At 51.4% G+C, this 23,378-nt stretch overlaps 1 protein-coding gene and 1 pseudogene across 1 annotated transcript in view; one reads left to right on the top strand and one right to left on the bottom strand.

The window, feature by feature from the left end:
- LOC149355543 (valine--tRNA ligase, mitochondrial-like) overlaps positions 1–23,378 on the bottom strand; it is a 402,426-nt gene that overhangs the window by 196,990 nt on the left and 182,058 nt on the right. The window lies entirely within an intron of this gene.
- Positions 12,759–19,202, top strand: LOC149355547 (uncharacterized; annotated as a pseudogene).

The raw sequence follows: 23,378 nt of genomic DNA, 5'->3' as shown, positions 1-23,378 counted from the left end.
CTCAGCTGCTTCTACAGGCTCGCATCCAACACCCGAACGAGTCAGTGACCACATATGTAAAAGAAATGAAGCGCCTTTTTTGACGAGTCGATCCGGACATGGCGGAGGAAAAGAAAGTGGTGCTTTTGATGCATGGTGCTAAAGAGGCACTTTTTGGCGGTCTTACCCGCAACCCACCGAAGACGGTCGCGGAATTCACAATTGAAGCAGCCGCCATAGAGAGAACCTTGGAAGCATGAGCGCGTCATTTCCTCAACAGCCCCAAGTGACCTCGACTACCCTCTCGGATGGCACAACATTCAGAGGCAACCTGCGGGATGTTATCCGAGAAATTGTACGGGAAGAGCTGCGTCGCCTGCTACCATCCTCCAACAAGCCTCAAGTCGCGACCCTTGAGGATATCGTACGTGAAGAAGTGCAGCATGCGCTTGGCACCCCGTCATCTTCGCCTCCAGCTGAAGCTCCAGCCTTAACCTACGCCGCTGCACTACGCAGTCCTCAGCCCCAACGCGAGAGCCGAAGTCTGCCTCTTCGACGTGCACCAGCTGTTCCCGAACGCCGACCCCCTGCCCCCGCCCGCCCAGCCTACGAACGACGCCCAAGCCCCAGGAAATGCGACGCCTGGATGACTTCCAACAACCGCCTGTTGTGCTTCCATTGCGGCGAAGCAGGTCATGTACTTCGCCACTGCCCGTACAGACACATCGGCCTGCGTGGTTTCGCCATCGACGCCCCACGACCATTCCCCGGCCAGCGACCACGGGAAATCGACGACTACCTGCACAGAGGGAAGTATGCGTCGTCAAGCCGTCTTTCCCGCTCGCCGTCGCCGTCCACCGCACGATTTACATCACCGGGCCGCAGCTACGCCGCGGCTGTCGGAGGAAGGTCCCCTGGCCCCCGTAGGGGAAACTAAACAAAGCAACCTGTGGAGGTCAGGTTGCCTGCCGAAGAAACGACGAAGATCCTCCCTCGACCACGCCATATGAAGACGTCGCACCCACTATGCCGACGCGGCATACAATGACAACCTCGACCACGAAGCGAACCACCTTCAAAACGACGCCGCCATCAGGAAAAGCTTTGACCACACGCCCCACCCACAATTCGCATATCCGACGAAGCCGTGATCCGACGCCGAAGACGACGTGCAACGCCAGAGCCAGGACATCCGACTTAGAAGTCGTTATCGACGGCCGGAAAGTTACCGCTCTAGTCGACACAGGAGCCGATTATTCGGTGATGAATGGACAATTCGCTGCGCAGCTGAGGAAAGTAACGACCGCTTGGGACGGCCCACAAATTCGCACCGCAGGGGGCCACCTCATTACGCCATCAGGGCGGTGCACAGTGCGAGTGACTCTCAAGGGACATACCTATCCCGCGACCTTCGTAGTGCCACGCCAATGTTCTCGCGCAGTGATCTTGGGCATGGATTTCCTTGATGAGCATCAAGCGATCATCGATCTGCGATCCAAGATGATCACACTTTCCACGGACGAGGCCATGCCGTCGGTGAGAACTCCGGAACATCACGTTGCGCTCAGTGTCCTGGAAGAACAAGTGAGTGTCCCACCCCGCTCAAGCGTCATCATCACCGTAGGCGCCACTGAAGCCTTTAACGAGGGGAACATGCAGTTGCTTCTAGAGCACTGCACGGGCCTCAATCTGAGGCCCAAGCCCGGCCCAGGCCCGCTAAATTATCGCTCTAGCGAGCCCAGCCCGGCCCGTGAATCTTGGAGTGAAGCCCAGCCCGGGCCCGGCCCGGCACGTTTCACAGTAACGCTTGAGGTATACTGCTCACTCTGAGCACGTAGACCGCTACTAGACCGATAAGAAACTGGCTTGCAGAAAGTTGGTTCTTTTAAACTAAGAAGTAAGTGATTAAGAGTAGTGCTCGCCAGGCCCGTCTTTTGAACAGTGATCTCGTGTGCGCAAAGATAAACTCTGAAGTTCCGAGAGCGAAATAAAAAGGGCTGCATACGCGCGTAATAGACTACTTTGCATTCCCCGATGATTTTAATCAGTTATATTTTGCCGCCGGGAAGTATAAACATTAAAGCTGCCTAGCAAGCAGTGGGATGGCATTTGTTTAGTGAACGCGATCTTACAGGTTGAACTCATAGCCGAACTGGTCGCCTTTCAGCAGAAACGAAAAGCTAAAAGGCTTGAGTATTTCACGGTGTGTGTTTTGTACACTATAAGCGTCCTAAACTAATATGTTCTTCGCGAATGCATTTCTAATAGTGTATAGGTATGTTTTGGGATGACGATCAATGGCCATTTAAGACCGGTTGAATCTTACTCTTGCTGGTAGAGCAGAAGATAACGCGTGAACCACGTGATAGCTTACAGGGCAAAACACTCGTCATGACAACCAGGCTGAAGAAGCGAGGAGGGATAGATGTGGTTATGACATGAGATTTACAAACTCTCGCGAGCTTTTGTGGCTAGACGTTCGGGTCAGCTGATCAAAAAGAAAACCAAACGCGCTTTAGTTCGTGAATTTTCTCATATGAGAAAAATATAGCTATAAAATAAAAGCTATGTTTTTGGGGCTTAAGGGCCCAAGGAGAGTCAGGCTGTGAGAGACACCGAAGCAGAGGGCTCCGAATCATTTTGACCACATGAGTTTCTTCAACGACAATGATGCCACAAAGTACAGTCAGGCCGGAATGAAACGCGAACAGAGCGTGTCAAGAAAACAAAATATTTTACCTGCCTACTTTCAGCTGAAGTGCACAACTATAGTGGGATACAACTTAAGTCTGCAGTGAAGCTCCGCCCATATTCAGCCTCCGCGCACAGAATTCCGCCACGACGAAAAAGTAGTCCGCTGCATAAACGTTTCTTTTTACCTAAACAAGTAGCGTATCACAAGAAAAATATTATGAGCACTAGAATTTTGATGCGTGGATTGCTTTATATAGTCAAACATTAAAAAGCCGATTTCGTTTACAGTTGCGATTGGCCAGCGGAGTAATACAGGACGCCGCGGACCGCGGCCCAGTGTTAGCAACTGCTGTTTTTTTAAGTTGTATTCTACTATAGACTGATTCATGTGCCTGGGTAAACGACCTACTGAAATGCATAATCGGAAATAGGTTGTAAAGGAATATCTCGCTGCAGAGTAGAAATGTATGACATATGCGGGTTCGCGTTTCATTCCGGCCTGACTGTACATGGCTGTCATGCTTGCCGCCTAAACAGAAATGCGGCTGCTGAGGCTAGAAACAAACCCGGGTTTCCCGGCTCAGTAATCAAGCGCCTTGACCACTAAGCCACCACAGCGTGGAAATAAGAAAATAAATAAGTCAATGAATAAAGCTTAGTTTTTTTCTCAGCGCGTAATATAACCCATAGCTCGTCCGTGTCGCTGCTCCAATGCCGCAGTTGTGTACTTCACTCTGCAATAGTGAATGAATAGTGAATGAGCCGTTTCTGAACGGACCCAAGCCCTACTCGGGTCCGCAGCTTCAAGCCCGAGCCCGGCCCGGGCCCGCAACTTCAGGCCCGGGCCTGGCCCAGGCCCGGCAAAACAGATCTTGTCACGGCCCGGCCCGGCCCGAGCCCGTGCAGTGAACTAGTTGCTTCTCGACTGAGGAATTGGCATGGCAAGAGGCATCGCACATTTCCGCAAAGTACAAGCCGATGTATTGTTGACTAACTGCAGCGAAGAATACCGGCACGTTAACAGAGGAACGACGATTGCATTCCTCGACGAAATATCCGACGTACAAGACTTCTTCACGCTCTCCGACCCATCCGTAGAAGATTCGCCTGACCAAGAGACCTCGCCCACTTTCGACATAAACCCAGCCCTGCCCCGGAACAGACAAGGCCAGATTCGCAATCTCCTTCGAAGCTACAGAGAGTGCTTCTCGTCATCGCCAAAGGTCCGACAAACGCCGATTGCCAAACACCGCATTATAACCGACCAGCACGCCCGACCTCTCCTCCAGAGCCCCTACCGAGTGTCGCCGCGAGAACGACAAGCCATCCGGGACCAAGTGGAAGAAATGCTGCGCGACGGCGTTATTCAGCCTTCAATGAGCCTCTGGGCGGCACCTGTTGTTCTAGCAAGAAAGAAAGACGGTGCACTTCGATTCTGCGTTGATTACCGCCGCTTGAACAACATCACAAAGAAGGACGTCTACCCCCTCCCCCGCATCGACGACACACTGAACCGGTTCTGCAACGCTAAGTATTTCTCATCGATGGACCTCAAGAGCGGCTACTGGCAAAGAGAGGTCGACGAGAGAGATCGCGAGAAGACCGCACTGTATCCATCAGAGAGTAATGGATACAGTGCTGGCAGGCCTGAAGTAGAAGATTTGTCTGGTATATTTAGATGACGTCGTTGTCTTCGCCTCGAACTTTGAGGAGCACCTGAAAAGGCTTCGAACAGTACTAGACGCAATCAAATTGTCCGGGCTAACCTTGAAAGCAGAGAAGTGCGACTTTGCCTATAAAGAGCTACTGTTTCTAGGCCACATTGTTAGCAAGGAGGGAGTACGGCCAGACCCGCACAAAACTACTGCTATCGCAATGTTTCCACCACCGGCCGATAAGAAAGCTGTGCGCAGATTCCTCGGCCTGTGCGCGTACTACCGACGATTTGTGAAGAACTTTATGCGCATCGCCACGCCACTGACCCACCTTACAAAGGCAGACGTGCCATTTAAATGGGAAACGCCGCAAGTGGAAGCCTTCAAGGAGCTTCAGCGTCGTTTGCAGTCCCCACCGATCCTCGCGCACTTCGACGAAAACGCTGAGACTGAAATTCACACCGACGCAAGTACTGTGGGCCTAGGCGCTGTCCTCGTTGAGAAAATTGACGGAGTGGCGAAGGTCATCGCGTACGCTAGCCGTTCCCTGTCCAAAGCCGAAGCTAATTATTCGACAACTGAGAAGGAGTGCCTTGCCGTCATCTGGGCGTCGAAATTCCGCCCCTACCTGTACGGACGACCGTTCAAGGTGGTCAGCTATCACCACGCACTGTGCTGGCTCGCCAGTTTGAAGGACCCCTCCGGCCGCCTCGCTTGATGGAGCTTGCGGCTCCAGGAGGTTGATGTAACCGTCATTTACAAGTCCGGACGCAAGCATTTTGACGCCGACTGCCTGTCACGAGCCCCTGTAGATGCACCACCGCCGGACGACGATCAGGACGCCATCCTGGGACCCATCAGGTCCAGCTCTTTTGCACAACAGCAACGCTCGGACCCCGACATAAAATGCCTCATCGAATACTTGGAAGGCAAGGTTTCTTCACCCCCTGCCTCTTTCAAGCGAGGATTGTCTTCATTCTGTTTAGAGAACGATGTCCTCGTGAAGAAAAACTGCAGCAAACAAGACAGCCTACCTCCTTGTTGTACCTGTAAGTCTGCGCGGAGAAGTTCTTCAGGCCTCACATGACGAGCCGACAGCTGGACATCTCGGGTTTTCTCGCTCTCTCCGCCGCAATCAAGACAAGTATTACTGGCCCCGACTGTCTGCCGATGTTGCACATAATGAGAAAACCTGCCGAGATTGTCAGCGACGAAAGACCCCTCCAACCCGACCAGCAGGATTTCTGAACCCCATTGAACCCCCGTCAAGGCCCTTTCAGCAGATCGGCATGGACTTGCTTGGCCCTTTCCCGAAATCAACATCTGGAAATAAGTGGATCATTATAGCGACCGACTACCTGACCCGCTACGCCGAGGCAAAAGCCCTACCGAACGGAACAGCAGCAGAAGTCGCCAAATTTTTCGTGGAGAACATTCTTCTGCGACACGGCGCCCTCGATGTGCTCATCACTGACAGAGGAAAAGCATTCACGGCGGAACTGACGCAAGCCATTCTCCATTCCAGCCAAACCAGCCACCGGAGAACAACTGCATACCACCCGCAGACCAACGGACTGACCGAGCGCCTCAACAAAACCATCGCCGATATGCTCGCCATGTATGTCGATGCCGAACAGAAGACCTGGGACGTCATCTTGCCTTATGTAGTCTTCGCCTACAACACCGCAGTGCAGGAGACCATGCAGATGACTCTTTTTAGGCTCGTCCATGGCAGGGAGGCCACAACCACGCTGGACGCCATGCTGCCGAACATTACCGATGAAGATAACGTCGACGTCGCCGCCTACCTTCAACGCGCAGAAGAACCCCGAAGACTTGCCCGATTAGGGATCAAAGACCAGCAGCGGACCGACGCCAGACGCTACAACCTACGAAGATGCAACGCGGAATTCAAGCCAGGAGACCGAGTGTGGGTTTGGACACCCATTTGCCGCCGAGGATTGAGTGAAAAGCTTTTGCGCCGCTATTTCGGCCCGTACAAGGTTCTTCGTCGGCTAGGTGAACTGGACTATGAAGTCGTTCCTGACCAAATGACTGCATCCCAGCGACGCCGCGTACGACCAGAAGTCGTCCATGTCGTACGCCTAAAGCCCTATCATGCACGCTAGAGGACGCCGTGTTTCCACATTCGGTGAACACCTCATAATCAAATGTGATGGTATCCATCCGGATGTCGATGCAGGCACAGTCACTCTTTCTGAGGCCCTAGGGTTTAAAGATAACAATGGTCATGTAAATAAATCTGCAGTGGAAGTCAGCAAAAAGCGATTGGAGGATTGGTGGCTGAAAATCAGAGATGTGGCATAAGGTTAGAATAGTAGGAAACCGTAGGCAAAGTTGATGGAGAATCTTAATGAGAATTGCCAACACAGTAAACAAAAAAATAAATAAATAAAGAAAAGCTGAGCATGGTGGCAATTGCCACCACCCCGTTTCAAAGGGGGCGCTCCTATCCATCCATCCATCCATCGGTGTTTATTTTTGCACAATCCGTTTTTGATTGTTTATAGCCGCATTATGTTCTAAAGCATCGAGGCGATGCTTCTTGAGAGGGGAGTAATGCCGCAATCTTTGTAGCGTTCGTTTGTAGTATTTGTTTGTTCATGGCTCAAGGCTGCCGACGCGCCGCTTTATCGCTTCGTTTATGACGCAAGACGCGCCTAGATTTATCTCGATTGATCGCATCTGGACGGAACCGATTCTAGTTTGCGCCAGAAGGTTTTAGTAATTTCCTAAGCTTTATCTCGAATGTTCGCTATCAGCATTAAAAAGAGCACGGCCGACAGTGGCGAGCATTCTGTTCGACGACCGCCGAGCACGCTTGTTGCTGTCGCCCGAGCTCGTCCAGACCCAGCGAAGATTTTTCGGCGCTGGCTTGCTGAGAAGTTTTGACAAGTGCAGGCGGGCCTCGGATCCACTGCGACCCCGATGTTCCGCAACCAGCCTCCCAGCCCAGGCGCCGTGCCTTTGCCGGTGCTCGGGAAACTTCCAGACCTTCAAGCAGCAGCCCAGTCGGCCGCCCGTGACGTCATGGGAGGCCCGGGACCTGCTGCCCCTCCGGTGTTCCGTGCGCCGCCCCCAAAGGCGCACTGTTTTTCGTTCACAGTTACTTCCGACGCGACAGCTGACGACATCGTCGACGGCATCGAGTCGGTTGTCGGCCCGAAAGGGCTAGAGAGCCTCCAGCACCATGGAGGCATGAAGTTCTGCGTCGCCATGACCTCGGCTGCGGCGGCGGAGAAGATGCTCGTGGAAGGCGCCTTCAACCTGAACGGCACTTCCGTCCCAGTAGCCTGCGTGGGACCCGCCGTGGTCCACGTGACGGCTTTTCGTGTGCCGCTGTTCGTGGGAGACGCGGCGCTGGCGGCGGCACTGAGCTCTTACGGCAAGGTGCTGGACATCACCCATCCCGTCCTCAAGGGCCGTCGTCACGTCGGCAACGGGACGCGCGTGGTCCGGATCGAGATGAAGCAGGCGGTGCCGAACTTCCTGACCGTCCAGGGCCACCGCGTCATGTTTGACTACCGAGGCGTCCGGAAGGTGTGTTCCCGCTGCGGGCAGGACGGCCACATCGGTGCGGCGTGTCGAACGCCGCGGTGCGCTCGCTGCGAGGTGTTCGGCCACGACACGGCCGGATGCGGAGCGGCTTGCAGGCGCTGCGGCGGAAGCCACGCCACAGCAGACTGCCTGCGACCACGGTCCTATGCGGCGGCCGCCGCCTCGAGGAAAGAACCGGCCAAGGACAACGTGGTCGCAGAAACGCGGAGCACACCCACCGTCCGGACGTCGGTTGCCGACGTGGACCCTACGACCAGCAGCCCGAGGGAGCCCGAGCCCGCCCCCGCGACGGAGGTGCCCGTGAAGGAGCACCGCGAGGGGACGCCTTCAAACGAGGTGGAGCCGTTCGCTGCTGTTTTTGCGGAACCCTTGCCGCCGCCACCCGGCACAGACACCTATGACACCGTGAGCAGCAGCGACGAGTCTAGCGTGACGTCGGACGACCTGGAGGAGGTGGCGGACAAAGTCACGCCGCTTCGCCTGACAGGCGACTTGACGTGCGGCCAGGTGTCAGGACCGACGACTCCTGGAGGTGCGGACGACGCGCGCTTCCCGTCACCAGCCAGCCACACCCTCCCATCGGCGACCCTGGCGTCAGCATCGGCTTCAGCTGCGAGCGTCGCCAAGACCACGCAGCAACCGGTCAGCGAGGCCACAAGCGCCGACGACCCCGAAAATATGGACTTTCCCAGACCTGACTTCAAACGTGCCCACCCCCAATCATCGGAATCCGAAGGGACTGTTAACGAACGTTGCAGCAAAAAAAGTGCCGCGCGCGTCAAGTGCCGCACATGGCAGCGCTCTTTAGGTTGTATGTTATGCCGTCGGTGCTCTTGGCTGTCATGGCGGTTGTGCATCTCCTCTCCCTGAATGTTCGGGGATTTCAATCCGTAGACAAACAGAGAGAGGTGATGCACTTTGCCATTGCTAGGGGCGTCGACATCCTGTTTTTACAGGAATGCAATTTTCGTACTTCCCTTGATGTGCTGAATTTCACCACCCGGTTTTCTATTTTTGCTTATTTTTCGTTGACTGACTCTCATATGTGCGGTGTTGGTGTCGTCTTTGTAAACCCCTGCCTGCGCGCGGGTGCTCATTGCACTTTCGGGCTGGACGGCCGCACTCTTGCGGTCGACTTCACACTAAACCAGCGGCGGGTACGTGCATTGGTTGTATACGCGCCAGCACGGCAGTCTAGTAGTTCCGATTTTTTTGAGCGCCTCGACTCATTCCTCCTTGATCCCTACCCCACTTTTATAGTCGGTGACCTCAATTGTGTTCTTAACATCGACCGTGACGTCCGCGGACAAGGTCACGGTCGCCGTTATTATGGTGCCCCCGCGCTCCGCGATTTCGTGACTCAGTTCCGCTTGTCTGACGCGTGGGTGCAGCTTCACGGGGATGCCTTTGGAGCGACGTGGGAGACAGCACAGTCAGCGAGTCGGATAGACAACTTCTATTTTCCACCAGAGCTCGCTTCTTTTGTCGTTAGCTGCGAAGTTCTCGCGTTCCCTGCAGGCACGCCGGTGATTTCCGATCACCACCCCTTGTCAGTCAGGCTCGACTTTGGTGAGGACACCCCACGTTCTGTTACGTGGCGCATGGACACGAGCCTACTGGCAGACCCGGAAATCACGGCGTCACTGCGTACGGCGTTGGCCGCATCGTGCAAGAGCTTCGTTGCGACTGATTCATGGGACACACTCAAGGCTCGTTGGCAGGCAACTCTGGTGGCGGCCGGTCAAGACCGCAGACGCCGGGTAACTCATGCACTGAATGACACCCTCAAGCGCATCCGTATAGTGCAGTGGGGAGCACCCTTAACGTTTGCCATGAGCGATTACCTGAGCCTACTTAAAGCACGTTACCACGTGTTGCTCTGCCAGTCATCACGGGCAGCTAGTCGCGCACACCAGCTCGGGCGGCCTATATCAGACCTGGCTGTGCTACGACACGTACGCGCAGGCACGGCAGAGGAATTCGCTCCCGCTACTGTGCCTTTCGTGACACTCCCAGAAGGCACCCAAAGAAAAACCACGTCCGATATCTGCACGATCTTCGCAAGCCACTTTTCGAACCTGTTCTCTACGGACAGTTGGCTACATCTTCAAGATGGTTATGACGGGCTTCTGCAAAGTTTTTTTGGCAACTTGCCACGAGTAGCTGAAGAGTTACATGAAAACCTTTGCGCACCAGCCACAAGCCAAGAGCTGCACGCCATCCTGCAGAGTATGAATGCAGCCTCTGCCCCCGGTCCAGACGGCATTCCAACAAGTTTTTATTCAACGTTTTTTTACGAGATCCAAGGAGCGCTGCTGAAGATGGTCAACGGCTTCCTCGTGGATGGGTTACGTCCAAACTCTTTCCGCGAATGTCGCATCATACTCATTCCGAAAGCGGGCGGTGACCCCTTCGACCCGGAAGCATGGCGGCCCATAAGCCTCTTAAACGCAGACTACAAAATAGTCGCATCTTTACTGAACACAAGAATTCGGACGATCCTGCCTCACCTAATCCACCGGGCTCAAACCAGCAGCGTGCCTGACCGCTCTGTGTTTGATGCACTGGCACTCACAAGAGACCTGTTCACATTTGCCAGCAGGACGGGCTTCAGCGGGTGCTTTGTTTCGCTTGATCAGGCGAAAGCATTCGATCGGGTGGAACACTCGTATCTGTTCGGAGTCCTCGAAGCCTTCGGATTCCCACCGCAAATTGTCAGCAGGCTGCGCTTACTTTACGCAGACCTGATTGCTTGTCTCTCCGTAAACGGCCACCAGAGCGCTCCCTTCTCAGTCACCCGGGGCATAAGGCAAGGATGCCCTCTCTCCCCAACGTTCTTCGTGTTATGCCTGGATCCACTCATCCGGCGCATTAACAGCAGCCCATCCGTACGCGGCTTCCCTCTGCCTGGCCAGGGCCAAATCAAGGTTTCGGCCTACGCCGACGACGTGTCGCTTTTCCTCAAGGACGAAGATAGCTACGCCGCTTTTTCGCGGCTGTTTCTCGAGTACAGCGAGATATCGGGGGCCCTATTGAACAGGGGAAAAAGCAAGGCACTAAGGTTTGGCACCTTCACACCGAACCTTGCGGGCGAGGTGGAGTGGGTGCAGGGAGTGAAAGTCCTGGGACTAGTATTCCTCGCCAGCGGAGAAGTAGCCCGCGAAACCTGGACTAACCTCCGCACGAACGCTGAGAAACGCCTCTCGGTGGCGTCAACTTACCGCCTTTCAATGGCAGAGCGCTGCTATACAGTTAAGTCTGCAATCCTAGCCGCATGTTTTTGTCGCCCGCATCGCAAACCCACCGCGCGCGTTTGCTCGCAGGCTAACCTCGGCCTGTGGCTCTTTCGTTTGGGCGGGCAAAACCGAACTTTTGTCACGAATGTTCATGCGCCTTCCATCGTACATGGGTGGGTTTGGTATACCTTGCATCCGCACCATGTGCAATGTGCTCGCCTTGCGAGGAGTACGCGATCTTGTGCGCAACCCAGATTATCCCGGGAGAACACTCATCGCATACTTTCTGGGTACAGCGCGTAATGTGTTCTTAACACAACACGTGGTTGGCCCTACAGCCGAGCAGCCGCCGGCATTTTTCGTTAACGTACGTCGCACACTGGCGTCGTTGTCTGCCAGAGTGCCCGATCTGGATGTTGATGAAACCCCGCCCTCCAGGATGTGTGAAGCACTAACGGTCGCTGAGCTGACCCGCGAAGAACTCCAGAAAACGAGACGGGCACGCTGGCGCCAACTGACCTCAGCTGCGCTTCCTGCAGATGTCAGGGACTTCGGCTGGCTGCGAGGCTGGCGGGTCCTGCCCACAAGAGACCGCCTTGCGGCGTGGGGCGTGGCGCCCTCCGCCCGATGCCCGCAATGCGGTCTTTTAGAAACGTTGCGGCACGCTATGTTCGACTGTGTAGTGGCGCGCACCTTTTGGGTACTAGTGTCACGGATGTTTTTAACCCGCCTCGAAGCGCGCACTAGTTCACGCGAACTGTTCACAAATATGCTCTTGTGTGTCGGCATGTTCGTTTTGTGGCGGCAGCGTGGAGTGGCTTCCTTAAATGGGCGTCCGCAAAGAGCAATGTTTCCAATGTTGCAGCGCCTACGCACGCGCCTCTTTGAGCAAGCATGCGTGGACGCACTGTCAATGAGTGAGGCTGAGTTCTTGCGCAAATGGTCGACATATTTCATCGTCCTGCGCGGCGGTCGAGTGTCGGCTTTCTAACTGCCTTATTGACGTGCTCAGTGCTGCGTCACTGCGCATGTGCTTGACTGATCAGAGCATTGAGTTCAGCACTTTTGCTTTGTATTTTTGTTGACATTAGAAAAAAATAAACTTCTCTTTCTACGCCGCCGCCGAGTGATTCAGTTCTTTGCAGGCGCAAGTCAGCCCAAATGAAGAGTTCCGTTTCGAAGACATCCTCGTTGTTTTCCTGTTCGCCGGACTGCAGTCATCACTACGTGACAATATCAAGGATAAAAGTGCATCCTTGATTTGCTAAGGCCCACAGAATGGCAACAGAGCCTTATGTTCTACACTGAGCGCAGACAACTAAAGTGCACCTGTGCAGATGTGTTATACTCAAGTTTGTTATAGTCCATCAGTTTTTGCATGTTTGGAATTTTCAATTATGTGGTAAGTTTTGTTCAGCCATCTGAATTGAGAGTATATATGTGTAGCCAGTGTAGCAGAGCCGAGCAAGTCTGACGTCACTCGCTGCAGCATAATCTGCGCATGACTGAGTACGTCAGCGCACTGTATATATATATATGCCATCTTATTGGGAATAAACGTTGTTCATCACCCGATGCCGGCCCTTGCACATGGTGGCAGCGGTGCCCATTCACCATGTCCGCCCCGTCGACACTGCTCCCGGCCCCGAAACCACTGGATACCTCGGGCGACGCATGGACTGCTTGGAAAACATGGAAAAGTGAGTTCATGCTGTTTTCCACCGCCACCCAGTTAAGCAAACAGCCTAAAGAAGTGCAAGCAGCGACGTTACTTGTAACGATTGAAGAAGACGGCAGGAAAACTTATAGCACTTTCAAATTCGACGGGAAAGAGGACAAGAACGACGTCGATATTTTGCTTGAAAAGTTTGAGGAATTCTACAAACCATCGACGAACCTGACATTCCATGAGTTCCGCTTCGGATCAAGAGACCAAAAACAATGGGAACCTTTTAACGACTGGCTGACAGACCTAAAGCTACTAGCAAAAAACTGCGAGTTCAGAGACTTGGAAGACCGCTTGCTCCGCAGCCGGATTATCCTGGGAGTTCAAGACAAAGGCTTACAGCAAAAGCTTATTGCCGAAAACCCGTCGTATGAGAAGACAGTTACAATATGCCGAGCCCACGAACAAGGAAAGTAGCAGTTTAAGGAAATCAGGGACGGCACCGAAACAGCAGGCGACGCAGTAGTCCATGCGGTCGGGCCGCGAAAACGGCCTTGTAGTCGTTGTGGTTATCTCACTCACCGTGGCGTGATGTGCCCGGCTCAAGGGAAGGTGTGCAGGAATTGCGGTGGCCGTAATCACTTCGCTCAAGCATGCAAAGCACTGGCGCCCCGTCAGGACAGAGGTTCGAAAAAAGAAGTGCGCCAACTGCAAGACGACGATGACAGTGATTTCATTTTGCAAACTTTGACCGTCGGTGCCCTAGCCTCAGACCATTGGAGCGCGACAGTTTACATCGAAGGACGCCCATACACGTGCAAGCTGGACACAGGAGCTAACTGCTGTGTAGTTTCAAGCAAGGATGTCGACAAACTGCCGAGGAAACCGCACCAAGAATGTCGCGTAACGTTAACAGCGTTATTCGGCCATAATACTTTGGCCAAAACAAAAATTAGGCTGCATTTGCGCGCAAACGACAAAGTGCACGAAGAGACGTTTTTCGTGGTGGACCAACACGTGCCCGTGACTCTCAGTGGATCAGTTGCTGAACGCCTCAGTTTTATTCGTCGCGTGCAAAATGTGCACGCCGACCCGTTGCACCCAGCAGCGCAATCGTTTGAAGATGTTTTCAGTGGACTGGAGGCAGTTAAAAGGCATTGAGTACGCGATGAAGCTAAAGCCGGGATCCGTGGGAGTTGTCGTGCCGGCGAAGAGAGTTCCGGTGGCCCTCCGAGAAAAAGTCAGAGGAGCTCCAGCGCATGGAAGAACAAGGAGTCATATCCAAGGTAAATGAGCCAACAGAATGGTCCAGTCATATGGTCACGCTGCTTAAGAAAGAAAAAGTGCGCATCTGCCTAGACCCCACAGCACTAAACAAAGCTGCTACGAGAGAACTACCCCATGCCGACCCTTGAAGATGTTGTGCCTGGGCTTGCCGGAGCAAAGTTCTTTACAACTCTAGACGCAGCGTCAGGATTCTGGCAAATCAAACTAACCGGCGCAAGTTCGAAGCTGTGCACAATGAGCACACCTTACGGACGATATCGCTTCCTGCGCATGCCTTTCGGAATTGCCTCAGCCCCGGAAGTGTTTCAGGCAGCGATGCATCGCGTGCTAGATGGTTTGCCAAACGTTGCAGTAGTAATGGATGACATCCTATTATGGGGCAAGACAAAAGAAGAGCACGACTACCACTTACAGCTTCTTTAACACGCTGTCGCGAACATAACTTGAAACTGAACTTGAAGAAATGTTCATTTTTCCAGACCGAGGTAAGCTACCTGGGACACGTGCTCACTGTGGACGGCCTGCGAGCAGATCCACAACGCGTGCAAGATATTCTGGAAATGCCAGCACCAAAGAATAATAAGGAACTGCAAGTTTTTCTGGGCACAATAAATTTTGTGCAACGTTTCATCCCTAACAAGTCTGTAGTGACCGCCCCTCTTCGGTCTTTGCTGCGCAAAGAAATTGCATGGGTATGGACGGAAAAGCAGCAAGAAAGCTTCGAAAAGTTGCGCCAGGCCCTGATCACAGCCCCGATCCTTCGTTATTTTGACCCCAAGAAAACAGTTACCTTATCAGTTGACACAAGTCAGTTCGGGGTAGGCGCCGTCCTGATGCAAGAAGCGCAGCCCGTTGCGTTTTCGTCACGGTCACTCACAGATTCCCAGCAAAGATATGCTCAGATAGAAAAGGAAACTCTCGCGATAGTGCACAGCTGCACAAAGTTTCATGATTATGTATTTGGACAGCATGCAGTGACAGTTGAGACAGACCATCGGCCACTGGAGGCCATATTCAGTAAACCACTACACCAGTGCCCGCTACGCTTGCAACGCATGCGACTGACGTTGCAACGTTACCCCATCATCGTGACTTATAAACCTGGAAAAGAACTGTTCCTAGCAGATGCTTTATCCCGTTTTCCCAGTAAGGCATGCATGGAAGAACACGAGCAATTTCAAGTCAATGTTCTTGATTGCGTTTCAGCCTCCGAGCACTGTTTGAAAGACCTGCTTGCAGCAACCGGTGACGACACCAACCTGACAAAGCTGCGGGAATATGCAGAGACAGATTGGCCTCTTCATAAGCTCGAAGTCCCAGAGCAACTTCGGACCTACTGGGGGTACCGCGACGAGATACACGCGCAGGATGGCCTCGTGTTTCGCAGCAACAAGGTAATGATCATCATCATCATCATCAGCCTGACCACACCCACTGCAGGGCAAAGGCCTCTCCCATGTCTCTCCAATTAACCCTGTCCTTTGTCAGTTGCCGCCACTGTATCCCCGCAAACTTCTGAATCTCATCCGCCCACCTAACTTTCTGCCGTCCCCTGCTACGTTTGCTTTCTCTTGGAATCCACTCCGTTACCCTTAAGGACCAGCGGTTATCTTGCCTTCGCATTACATGCACTGCCCAAGCCCATTTCTTCCTCTTGATTTCAACTAAGATGTCATTAACGCGCGTTTGTTCCCTCACCCACTCCGCCCGCTTTCGATCTCTTAACGTTACACCTATCATTTCCCTTTCCATAGCTCGCTGCGTTGTTCTCAACTTAAGCTGAACCCTCTTTGTTAGCCTCCACGTTTCTGCCCCATAGGTGAGTACCGGTAGGATACAGCTGTTGTATACTTTTCTCTTCAGGGATATTGGTAAGCTACCATTCATGATCTGAGAGAACTTGCCATATGCGCTCCACCCCATTCTTATTCTTCTAGTTATTTCCCTCTCATGATCCGGATCTGCGGTCACTACCTGCCCTAAGTAGACATATTCTCTTACTACTTCCAGCACCTCGCTACCAATGGCGAACTGCTGTTCCCTTGCTAGGCTGTTGAACATTACTTTGGTTTTCTGCATGTTAATTCTTAGCCCCACCGTTCTGCTCTGCCTGTCTAACTGATTGATCATGCTTTGCAGTTCTTGTCCTGAGTGGCTTAGCAAGGCAATGTCATCAGCGAATCGCAAATTACTGAGGTATTCTCCATTAACTCTTATTCCCAACTGTTCCCATTCCAGACCCCGGAATACCTCCTGTAAGCAGGCAGTGAAGAGCATTGGCGAGATCGTGTCTCCCTGCCTGACACCTTTCCGTATTGGAATTTTATTGCTGACTTCATGGAGAACTATAGTAGCTGTGCAATCGTTATAAATATCTTCCAATATTTTCACATAGCACTCTTCTACACCCTGATTCCGCAATGCCTGCATGACAGTTGAGGTTTCCACTGAGTCAAATGCTTTCTCGTAATCAATGAAGGCTATATATAGGGGTTGGTTATATTCTGCGCATTTCTATATCACCTGATTGTTAGTGTGAATGTGATCTATTGTCGAGTATCCTTTACGAAAGCCTGCCTGATCATTTGGTTGACTAAAGTCCAAGGTTGTCCTGACTCTATTAGCGATTACCTTAGTAAATACCTTGTAGGCAACGGACAATAAGCTGATTGGTCTATAATTCTTCAAGTCCTTGACGTCTCCGTTCTTGTGGATTAAGATAATGTTAGCGTTCTTCCAAGCTTCTGGTATTCTCGAGGTCACAAGGCATTGCGTATACAGGGGGGCTAGTTTTTGTAGCACAATCTCTCCTCCGTCCTTCTATAAATCTGCTGTTACCTGATCCTTACCAGCTGCTTTCCCTCTTTGCATTGCTCCTAAGGCTTTCTTTACTTCCTCCTTCGTTACTGGCAGGATGTCCCACTGCAGTGCTCGACTGCCTCCCTCAGTAACTTGATGATTAGATTCGCTACTGTATAGATTTTTGTAGAACTCTTCGGCTAATTCAACTATCTTATCCATATTGCTGATGACATTGCCCTGTTTGTCTTTTAGCGCATACATCTGGTTTTTACCTATGCCCAGTTTTCTCCTCACTGATTTTAGGCTACCTCCGTTCCTTAGAGCATGCTCGATTTTCTCCATGTTACACTTTCTTATGTCGGCTACCTTGCGCTTATTTATTAACTTCGATAGCTCTGCTAGTTCTATCCTGTCTGTGGAGTTAGACGTCCTCATGCTTTTACGTTTCTTAATCAGATCTTTAGTCTCCTGAGATAGCTTGCTGGTATCCTGTCGAACAATCCTACCACCTACTTCTGCGGCGCACTCTGTAACGATAGCTGTAAGATTATCATTCATTCTTTCAACACTACGGTCGTCTTCTTCAGTTAAAGCGGAAAATCTGTTTTCCAGCGACATTCTGACTTCCTCTACCTTCCCTCTTAATGCTAACTCGTTAACAGCCTTTCTCTTCACCAGTTTCCTCCGTTCCCTCTTCAAATCTAAGCTAACACGAGACCTTACCATTCTGTGGTCGCTACAACGGACCTTACCGAGGACCTCCACATCCTCTACGATGCCAGGGTGTGCACACAGTATGAAGTCTTTTAGTCTCACCATTGGGGCTCTTCCACGTCCACTTCCTGTTTGCTCGTTTGCGGAAGAAGGTATTCATAATCCGTAAATTATTTCTATCTGCGAGCTCTACTAATAACTCTCCCCTACTGTTCCTAGAACCTATGCCATAGTCACCTACCGCCTTGTCTCCAGCCTGCTTTTTACCTACCTTTGCATTAAAGTCGCCCATCAGTACAGTATACTGTGATTTTACTTTGGTCATTGCCGATTCCACATCCTCATAGAAGCTTTCAACTATCTGGTCATCATGGCTTGATGTAGGCGCGTAGGCCTGCACCACCTTCAGCTTGTACCTCTTATTAAGCCTAATTACGATAGCTGCCACTCTCTCGTTAATACTGTAAGACTCCTCGATGTTGCCAGCTATATCCTGATTAATGAGGAATCCCACACCTAGTTCTCGCCTATCTGCTAATCCACGATAGCACAGTACATGCCCGCCCTTTATTACTGTATACGCCTCATCTGTCCTCCTAACCTCACTAAGCCCTATGACATCCCATTTAATACCTGCTAATTCCTCCAATAGCACTGCTAAGCTAGCCTCACTTGATAAGGTTCTTGCGTTAAACGCTGCCAGGTTCAGTTTCCGGTATCCAAGGTAATGATACCGGAGTCAAAAAGAAACGACATGATCCGCCTCCTTCACGCGGCACACGCTGGAGCGGATAAAATGAAGGCAAGGGCTAGGAACGTAATGTTCTGGCCGAACATGGCAAGCGACATTGATCAATTCTGCAAAGGCTGCAAGGTGTGTCTCAAAAATCAGCCGCGAAACGCCGAAATGCCCCTTTTAAGTCACGACGTTCCCACCCTACCCTGGCAAGTTGTTGGCATTGACTTGTTCTTTTACGAAGGTCGCGAATTTGCCCTCATCGTCGACTTTTACTCGTTTTTTTTCGAACTGCGGGAACTTCGCACCACCACAGCAACCTCGCTGATCTCCTGGTGCTCTGAAATTTTCTCTGTTCATGGCTTGCCTGTGAAGTTATGCAGTGATAATGGACCGCCCTTTAACAGCCGTGAGTTTAAAGATTTTCTGAACAGCCTAGGTATCGCCCAAGTCCCGTCAAGCCCCTACCACCCGCGGTCTAACGGCATGACGGAAAGAGCGGTGCAGGAAGCCAAGAAGCTTCTAAAAAAATGTTCCATTAAAACGCCTGCATTTCAGATGGCTTTGCTGGAATGGCGCAATACACCGCGTGATGATGTGCTACAGTCCCCTGTGCAGAGGCTGATGGGACGCCAAAGACGGACTCCTCTCCCGGTGCCTACAAGCCATTTGGAGCCACAAGCTATACCCAGCAACGTGGTCCACAGTCGGCTTCGTGAGATGCGCCAACGCCAAAAGACGTACTACAACCGTGGCAGCAGGTACCTGCCACCTGCGACGCCAGGCCAGCAGGTCACCGTGTATGACACAATCAACCGGACCTGGTCTCCAGCTGTCGTCCTCAGGCCAGCTAACGAACCTCGCTCGGCGATCCTCAAAACGGAAGACGGCAGGGAAATTCGACGCACACGAGAACATCTACGACTGATGGGTCCGCAACAGGAAACCAGTTCCGCCCCTCAAGAAGACCCTTGCACAGAGCCCGGCCAAGAGCTACGTCGAAGCACAAGGTTTCGACGTGAACCTTGTCGGTACCCTCTATCGGAGCGACGCTGAACCCGGATTGTTCGAAGAAGGGAAGATATAGCAGAGCCGAGCAAGTCTGACGTCACTCGCTGCAGCATAATCTGCGCATGACTGAGTACGTCAGCGCACTGTATATATATGCCATCTTATCGGGAATAAAAGTTGTTCATCACCCGATGCCGGCCCGTGCACAGCCAGCAGTGACAAACTAATATGAATGCAAACTTTTGTATACTAACTATACAATATCCTAGGCCTAAACCTCAGTGATTTAGACCTCTCAAGGTCACATTCTTTATAATGTTTTTAAAAATGTTTACACTGTGCCTCTTTTCTCAACGGTTGTAGCCCAGCATGTCGATGTCAGCAGCGGAGAATAAACTTTTGACAAATCTCGTACTTTAACTAGTGAACTGTACTTAAAGGGGCACTAAAGAAAAATATAGAACTAAGCAAGACTGATTGATTGTGCCTCAAGAACATTATCAATTTTTTTTGTACAGGAAGGTCATTGCATTGCTGAGAAAATTGGTTTGGTTTGGTTTGTGGGGTTTAACGTCCCAAAGCGACTCAGGCTATAGGAGGTATTCACTGAGGCCGCGCTACCAGACGGCGCGAGCGTCGTCGCGGCAGGCGCGCCATGTTTGCGGTCGTTTCAGGCCAGCTCGCGCAGTGTCACGGTGCGCCGTGAGGTACCCGGCCTGAACGGTTAGGGATCCGTAACATATTGGTACGTTGTTGAATACGTCAGCGACCACTTATCTTTGTGGAGCGCGTATTGTGCATGAAGTTTGCAGCAGAATTCTTCTGCGCCGTGATATAACCGAGCTGCCTCAACTCGGCAGCAAAATTGGCTGGCTGCGCCGCACGCAAGAACGTACACGACTTGCAGCTTTTAATATCAGTTGATAACTGTCAGCTAGTCATGCAGGGCACATCGTGGATAAACAGCACGATTAATTACCGAAATTCCAGAACTGCCACCGCAGAAATTGATAATTCAAGCGCCTAGCTGTAGTCCGCGAACTGCTGACGCTTCTCAGACGTACGGTCTTTCAGCAGAAAGGCAAAGCGTCATATATAGCTGCCTTATTTACCCGACAGAACGGCCAAACAAATACTGCTATGCGCTCGCAGCACGAACGGCAGACACAGCGAGAATGTTTTGCAGTTTTGATTGTAGCTACGTAGCGCTGCTTCGTATGCACAAGACCGTTTTCGCAGCAACGCAGTGTGCAGCCATTCCGCTAGATTCAGTTGTAACACGTCACTTTCAGCAGGTAGAGATGACAAGTTAAGCTACAGCTAAGTGAACAGACCCTTCGAATTACTCACCTCTTCAAAAACGGCACTTCGGCCGTCGGCACCGCGGACGTCGGCACCCACAGCACGGCTCTTGGACTCACCCGCTTGTCAAGTAATTGCACCCTCTCATAGGTTTATATCCTTTAATTCCTTGGCCTGCCTGCAAACTTAAGCCGTGCACAAGGTGGGCCTCGATACCGGTGAATTCAACGCCCGGCAGCAGTCTTGTGTACGTCGCACACCATGCCGGTGCCTCCGCATTCCTACGGGGGGTCGACCTTTTCACAAAGTAGGACCAGCGTGCCCGCTCTTTTCTGCTTCGCACAGTTCACGGAATATTCACTCAGTCACGCGGCGGCACGGGTCGGACAGAAATTACGTGCGGCGAGACGTGATATACACTCACATTTCACCCATCACCAGCTATTCAAACGCTGCGGCTGGCTGCGGCGGCCGCGCGCGCGACCACCAACATGGCGAATGCCGCGCCGGCCGCTAGCGCCCCTTGCGGATGACGTCATGTGAATACCTCCTATAAGGGACGCCGTGGTGAAGGGCTCCAGAAATTTCGACCACCTGGGGTTCTTTAACGTGCACTGACATCGCACAGTACACGAGCCTCTAGAATTTCGTGTCCATCAAAATTCGACTGCCACGGCCAGGATTGAACCCGTATCGTTTAGGTCAGCAGCCGAAGCTGAGAAAATTGCAAATGAAGAACATTTCCACATCAAAATCGGCAACTAAATATGCACATTGTTATGTCACTTCAAGAACACAAATATACCAAATCTCTACGACAAATCAAAGGGGCACTTGGCCTACTCTTGCAGGCGGCACTGTGCCCTCAATTTTGGTAGGCCTTGTTTTGGCAAGCCATTTCGGCAGTCCCACTGACGCCAGAATAGCATTCCCGGAGGAAGCACGCTGAAAAAATTGTGGCCGGCGAAGTGATATAACACCAGCGCTCAGCTGCAGGAACCTGCAGGCGCTGTCGCTACAGGTACTTTGCTTTCAGAAAATTTTCTGGATTATTATTCATTTTATTTATTTACACAATACTCTTTAGGTCTGCAGGAGGACACAGAAAAAATAATTTACCAAGACCAATACAAGAGCAGGCAGTACTTAGCCAAACAAGCACAACAAATAATATTGAAGGATATACCAAATAGAGTATTTAAAATACTAGGTGTTCACCTCACATGTTCTACAACTTTTAAAAATGGGCTTCTTGAGTGAGAAGAGTGCTTTTTTACACTTATCATTTTCCACCTGTCATTTTTCCACCTATCATGTTCCTTTCCATACCTCGCTATGTTAACCTCAAATTAAATGCAACAGTTTTCATTAGCCTCAATGTTTCTGCCCCACTGGTTAGTATGATGGTGCTATTATGAACTTTCCTCTTGAGGGATACTGGTAAACTGCCATTCAAGATCTGAGAGTCCCTGCCAAATGCACTCTACCCCATGCTTATCCTCCTATTATCTCCCTCTTGTGATCTGTATTTATGGTCACTACCTGCCCTAAGCATATGCATTCCCTCACCACTTCCAACACTTTGCTACCTACTGTAAACTGCTGTTTCCTTCAGAGAGTGCTTTACATTACCTTAGTTTTCTGCATACCAATCTTGAGACCCACAGTTCTGGCTTGCTTGCCTAGGTTCCCTATACTGCTTTGTCCCCAAATTTACTTACCAAGGTGAAGACATCAGCGAACTGTACATAACTAAGGTATTCTCCATCAACTTTTACAGAACTGCAGTGGCAACCTTAATACAGCAGAACAATAACAAGGTGAAAGCATAATAGGTGTGTGTTTTTTGTATCTGTGCATGCCCACCCACACACACACATCTGAGGTTTTGGAAAATTCAAACCAAATGGTGCAGGTACAGCTGTGCACATGCATTGTCTACGCCTGGCAAAGCCAGACATGACAGGCAAGTTTATCACAAAGGTTTGAACTTTCTGGCACCACAAAATGCAATGAAAATATTGCCCAGCCATTTTGACCAGACAACAGATATTCAGCACTGTAACCCAGATCCCCCCCCCCTCTCCAAGTACAGTAACTTCATTTAAAAACGCCTAGAAAACAGCCACCACAGTAAGCAAGGAAACACAAGAGTAACAAATTGCAGGGCAGAACTATGGAGGCCTGACAGGTCCCGGAACAGCTGTGAGACTTTTGATACCTGAAGGAAATACGGAAAAGAAACTTCCCTCAGTAGCCACTGGAATCCAATTAGCCATGTGTCTACCATATTTTTGGCACTAATACAAATCAAGACAATACATATACTGCCCTTCTCCTCACCTTTTGGAAGCGTGTTGCTCGAAACAGCTGCAGAAATCCTCTGAAAAGCAGGAAGGCAAACGTCATAACATTCACAGTTGCCGAGCACCTGGCCCACCACAAAATATGATAGCATAGAATTCATCCACACCAATGAAATTTTAATTTCTTCTTTGAAATCTGCTGCTGTTTCGTGTGATTTGCTGCATGCCTGCGAGATGGCGCTTTTTAGTGCGATAACACTAGATGGGTCACTGTTATATCAATGTGAACCTTGCAGTAACTCCGGTAAGCTCGAAGCAGCTTTTCATCAGCTGAGGGGAGAGAGGGTGTGGAAATGAAGAGCAAGAAACGTGACTGAGTGCACATGCAGGTGCCAGAAAGAAGAGCCGAAG

The sequence above is a fragment of the Amblyomma mixtum genome, chromosome 3, assembly GCF_055824585.1.
Source record: "Amblyomma mixtum isolate Tamu chromosome 3, ASM5582458v1, whole genome shotgun sequence".
Taxonomy (NCBI): Eukaryota; Metazoa; Arthropoda; class Arachnida; order Ixodida; family Ixodidae; genus Amblyomma; species Amblyomma mixtum.
Note: the sequence above shows the minus strand (reverse complement) of the source record. Positions and strands in the feature narration are given on the sequence as shown.